The following is a 6,000-nucleotide window of genomic DNA, read 5'->3' as shown; positions in this document are numbered from 1 at the left end:
TTTTCTCAGGGTATATGCCCAGTAGTGGGATTGCTGGGTCATATGGTAGTTCTATTTGCAGTTTACTAAGGAACCTCCGTGCTGTTCTCCATAGTGGCTGAACCAATTCACATTCCCACCAGCAGTGCAAGAGTGTTCCCTTTTCTCCACACCCTCTCCAGCATTTATTGTTTCTAGATTTTTTGATGGTGGCCATCCTGACTGGTGTGAGATGATATCTCACTGTAGTTTTGATTTGCATTTCTCTAATGCTTAATGATGTTGAGCATTCTTTCACGTGTTTGTTGGCAGTCTGTATATCTTCTTCGGAGAATATGTCTATTTAGGTCTTTGGCCCACTTTTGGGTTGGGTTCTTTGTTTCTTCGTTATTGAGCTGCATGAGCTGCTTGTAAATTCTGGAGATTAATCCTCTGTCAGTTGCTTCATTTTCAAATATTTTCTCCCATTCTGAGGGTTGTCTCTTGGTCTTGTTTATGGTCCTTTGCTGTGCAAAAGCTTTGAAGTTTCATTAGGTCCCATTTGTTGATTTTTGTTTTTATTTCCATTTCTGGAGGAGGTGGGTCACAAAGGATCTTGCCGTGATTTATGTCATAGAGTGTTCTGCCTATGTTTTCCTCTAAGGGTTTGATAGTTTCTGGCCTTACTTTTAGGTCTTTAATCCATTTTGAGCTTATTTTTGTGTATGGTGTTAGGGAGTGATCTAATCTCATACTTTTACACGTAGCTGTCTAGTATTCCCAGCACCACTTATTGAAGAGGCTGTCCTTTCTCCACTGTACATTCCTGCCTCCTTTATCAAAGACAAGGTGACCATATACGCGTGGGTTTATCTCTGGGCTTTCTATCCTGTTCCATTGATCTATCTTTCTGTTTTTGTGCCAGTGCCATACTGTCTTGATTACTGTACCTTTGTAGTATTGTCTGAAGTCAGGGAGCCTGATTCCTCCAGCTCCGTTTTTCGTTCTCAAGATTGCTTTGGCTATTCGGGGTCTTTTGTGTTTCCATACAAATTGTGACATTTTTTTGTTCTAGTTCTGTGAAAAATGCCAGTGGTAGTTTGATAGGGATTGCACTGAACCTGTAGGTCGCTTTGGGTAGTAGAGTCATTTTCACAATGTTGATTCTTCCAATCCAAGAACATGGTATATCTCTCCATGTATTTGTATCATCTTTAATTTCTTTCCTAAGTGTCTTATAATTTCTGCATACAGGTCTTTTGTCTCCTTAGGTAGGTTTATTCCTAGATAGTTTATTCTTTTCGTTGCAATGGTAAATGGGAGTGTTTTCTTGATTTCACTTTCAGATTTTTCATCATTAGTATATAGGAATGCCAGAGATTTCCGTGCATTAATTTTGTATCCTGCTACTTTACCACATTCATTGATTAGCTCTAGTAGTTTTCTGGTCGCATCTTTAGGATTCTCTCTGTATAGCGTCATGTCATCTGCAAACAGTGACAGCTTTACTTCTTCTTTTCCGATTGGGATCCCTTTTATTTCCTTTTCTTCCTCTGATTGCTGTGGCTAAAACTTCCAAAAGTATGTTGAATAAGAGTGGTGAGCCTGGGCAACCTTGTCTCGTTCCTGATGTTAGTGAAAACGCTTTCAGTTTTTCACCATTGAGGATGATGTTTGCTGTGGGTGTGTCATATATGGCCTTTATTATATTGAGGAAAGTTCCCTCTGTGCCTACTTTCTGCAGGGTTTTTATCATAAGTGGGTGTCGAATTTTGTCGAAAGCTTTCTCTGCATCTATTGAGATGATCATATGGTTTTTCTCCTTCAATGTGTTAGTATGGTGTATCACGTGGATTGATTTGCGTATATTGAAGAATCCTTGCATTCCTGGAATAAACCCCACTTGATCATGGTGTATGATCCTTTGAATGTGCTCTTGGATTCTGTTTGCTAGTATTTTGTTGAGGATTTTTGCATCTATGTTCATCAGTGATATTGGCCTGTAGTTTTCTTTCTTTGTGACATCCTTGTCTGGTTTTGGTATCAAGGTGATGGTGGCCTCGTAGAAGGAATTTGGGAGTGTTCCTCCCTCTGCTATATTTTGGAAGAGTTTGAGAAGGATAGGTGTTAGCTCTTCTCTAAATGTTTGATAGAATTCGCCTGTGAAGCCACCTGGTCCTGGGCTTTTGTTTGTTGGAAGATGTTTAATCGGAGTTTCAATTCCGGTGCTTGTGATCGGTCTGTTCATATTTTCTATTTCTTCCTGATTCAGTCTTGGCAGGTTGTGCATTTCTAAGAATTTGTCCATTTCTTCCAGGTTGTCCATTTTATTGGCATAGAGTTGCTTGTAGTAATCTCTCATGATCTTTTGTATTTCTGCAGTGTCAGTTGTTACTTCTCCTTTTTCATTTCCAATTCTATTGATTTGAGTCTTCTCCCTTTTTTTCTTGATGAGTCTGGCTCCTGGTTTATCGCTTTTGTTTATCTTCTCAAAGAACCAGCTTTTACTTTTATTGATCTTTGCTATCGTTTCCTTCATTTCTTTTTCATTTATTTCTTTTTTTAAAGCTTTCATGTAATAAGTTTTCTTATATACATATTACATGAAAAATGTGACACTTGTACTCCCACAGTAAGACAGATAAAGAATCTTATGAATTATTTTAGACAAAATTATCTTGAAAAGGACATTCTCAGTGGATCTTGAAATAAATTCAGTTCTTTTGAGTGGGATATTCTATTTCTGCTCTGACAAATTATCACAAACTTAGTGACTTAAAACAACACCTTTACTTCAGGTGTTCAGCACAGTGAATCGGTTATACATGTACATATATCCACTCTTTCTTTCTTTTTTTCAACTCTTTTCCCATATAGGCCATGACAGACTACTGAGTAGAGTTTCCTGTGCAATACTGCGGGTTCTTTTTTTTTTTTCTTTTAAATCTTTATTGGGATATAATTGCTTTACAATGGTGTGTTAGTTTCTGCTTTATAACAAAGTGAATCAGTTATACATATACATATGTTCCCATATGTCTTCCCTCTTGCGTCTCCCTCCCTCCCACCCTCCCTATCCCACCCCTCCAGGCAGTCACAAAGCACCGAGCTGATCTCCCTGTGCTATGCGGCCACTTCCCACTGCCTATCTACCTTAGGAATGGTAGTGTATAAATGTCCACGCCTCTCTCTCGCTTTGTCACAGCTCACCCTTCCCCCTCCCCATACCCTCAAGTCCGTTCTCTAGTAGGTCTGTGTCTTTATTCCCGTCTTACCCCTAGCTTCTTCATGACATTTTTTTCTTAAATTACATATATATGTGTTAGCATACGGTATTTGTCTGTTTCTTTCTGACGTCACTCTGTATGACAGACTCTAGGTCTATCCACCTCATTACAAAGAGCTCAATTTCGTTTCTTTTTCTGGCTGAGTAATATTCCATTGTATATATGTGCCACATCTTCTTTATCCGTTCATCCGATGATGGGCACTTAGGTTGTTTCCATCTCCGGGCTATTGTAAATAGAGCTGCAATGAACATTTTGGTACATGACTCTTTTTGAATATTGGTTTTCTCAGGGTATATGCCCAGTAGTGGGATTGCTGGGTCATATGGTAGTTCTATTTGCAGTTTACTAAGGAACCTCCGTGCTGTTCTCCATAGTGGCTGAACCAATTCACATTCCCACCAGCAGTGCAAGAGTGTTCCCTTTTCTCCACACCCTCTCCAGCATTTATTGTTTCTAGATTTTTTGATGGTGGCCATCCTGACTGGTGTGAGATGATATCTCATTGTAGTTTTGATTTGCATTTCTCTAATGCTTAATGATGTTGAGCATTCTTTCACGTGTTTGTTGGCAGTCTGTATATCTTCTTCGGAGAATATGTCTATTTAGGTCTTTGGCCCACTTTTGGGTTGGGTTCTTTGTTTCTTCGTTATTGAGCTGCATGAGCTGCTTGTAAATTCTGGAGATTAATCCTCTGTCAGTTGCTTCATTTTCAAATATTTTCTCCCATTCTGAGGGTTGTCTCTTGGTCTTGTTTATGGTCCTTTGCTGTGCAAAAGCTTTGAAGTTTCATTAGGTCCCATTTGTTGATTTTTGTTTTTATTTCCATTTCTGGAGGAGGTGGGTCACAAAGGATCTTGCCGTGATTTATGTCATAGAGTGTTCTGCCTATGTTTTCCTCTAAGGGTTTGATAGTTTCTGGCCTTACTTTTAGGTCTTTAATCCATTTTGAGCTTATTTTTGTGTATGGTGTTAGGGAGTGATCTAATCTCATACTTTTACACGTAGCTGTCTAGTATTCCCAGCACCACTTATTGAAGAGGCTGTCCTTTCTCCACTGTACATTCCTGCCTCCTTTATCAAAGACAAGGTGACCATATACGCGTGGGTTTATCTCTGGGCTTTCTATCCTGTTCCATTGATCTATCTTTCTGTTTTTGTGCCAGTGCCATACTGTCTTGATTACTCTACCTTTGTAGTATTGTCTGAAGTCAGGGAGCCTGATTCCGCCAGCTCCGTTTTTCGTTCTCAAGATTGCTTTGGCTATTCGGGGTCTTTTGTGTTTCCATACAAATTGTGACATTTTTTGTTCTAGTTCTGTGAAAACTGCCAGTGGTAGTTTGATAGGGATTGCACTGAACCTGTAGGTCGCTTTGGGTAGTAGAGTCATTTTCACAATGTTGATTCTTCCAATCCAAGAACATGGTATATCTCTCCATGTATTTGTATCATCTTTAATTTCTTTCCTAAGTGTCTTATAATTTCTGCATACAGGTCTTTTGTCTCCTTAGGTAGGTTTATTCCTAGATAGTTTATTCTTTTCGTTGCAATGGTAAATGGGAGTGTTTTCTTGATTTCACTTTCAGATTTTTCATCATTAGTATATAGGAATGCCAGAGATTTCCGTGCATTAATTTTGTATCCTGCTACTTTACCACATTCATTGATTAGCTCTAGTAGTTTTCTGGTCGCATCTTTAGGATTCTCTCTGTATAGCGTCATGTCATCTGCAAACAGTGACAGCTTTACTTCTTCTTTTCCGATTGGGATCCCTTTTATTTCCTTTTCTTCCTCTGATTGCTGTGGCTAAAACTTCCAAAAGTATGTTGAATAAGAGTGGTGAGCCTGGGCAACCTTGTCTCGTTCCTGATGTTAGTGAAAACGCTTTCAGATTTTCACCATTGAGGATGATGTTTGCTGTGGGTTTGTCATATATGGCCTTTATTATATTGAGGAAAGTTCCCTCTATGCCTACTTTCTGCAGGGTTTTTATCATAAGTGGGTGTTGAATTTTGTCGAAAGCTTTCTCTGCATCTATTGAGATGATCATATGGTTTTTCTCCTTCAATGTGTTAATATGGTGTATCACGTGGATTGATTTGCATATACTGAAGAATCCTTGCATTCCTGGAATAAACCCCACTTGATCATGGTGTATGATCCTTTGAATGTGCTCTTGGATTCTGTTTGCTAGTATTTTGTTGAGGATTTTTGCATCTATGTTCATCAGTGATATTGGCCTGTAGTTTTCTTTCTTTGTGACATCCTTGTCTGGTTTTGGTATCAAGGTGATGGTGGCCTCGTAGAAGGAATTTGGGAGTGTTCCTCCCTCTGCTATATTTTGGAAGAGTTTGAGAAGGATAGGTGTTAGCTCTTCTCTAAATGTTTGATAGAATTCGCCTGTGAAGCCACCTGGTCCTGGGCTTTTGTTTGTTGGAAGATGTTTAATCGGAGTTTCAATTCCAGTGCTTGTGATCGGTCTGTTCATATTTTCTATTTCTTCCTGATTCAGTCTTGGCAGGTTGTGCATTTCTAAGAATTTGTCCATTTCTTCCAGGTTGTCCATTTTATTGGCATAGAGTTGCTTGTAGTAATCTCTCATGATCTTTTGTATTTCTGCAGTGTCAGTTGTTACTTCTCCTTTTTCATTTCCAATTCTATTGATTTGAGTCTTCTCCCTTTTTTTCTTGATGAGTCTGGCTCCTGGTTTATCGCTTTTGTTTATCTTCTCAAAGAACCAGCTTTTACTTTTATT

The sequence above is a fragment of the Phocoena phocoena genome, chromosome 1, assembly GCF_963924675.1.
Source record: "Phocoena phocoena chromosome 1, mPhoPho1.1, whole genome shotgun sequence".
NCBI classification, from domain to species: Eukaryota; Metazoa; Chordata; class Mammalia; order Artiodactyla; family Phocoenidae; genus Phocoena; species Phocoena phocoena.
This window is presented reverse-complemented; position numbering follows the sequence as displayed.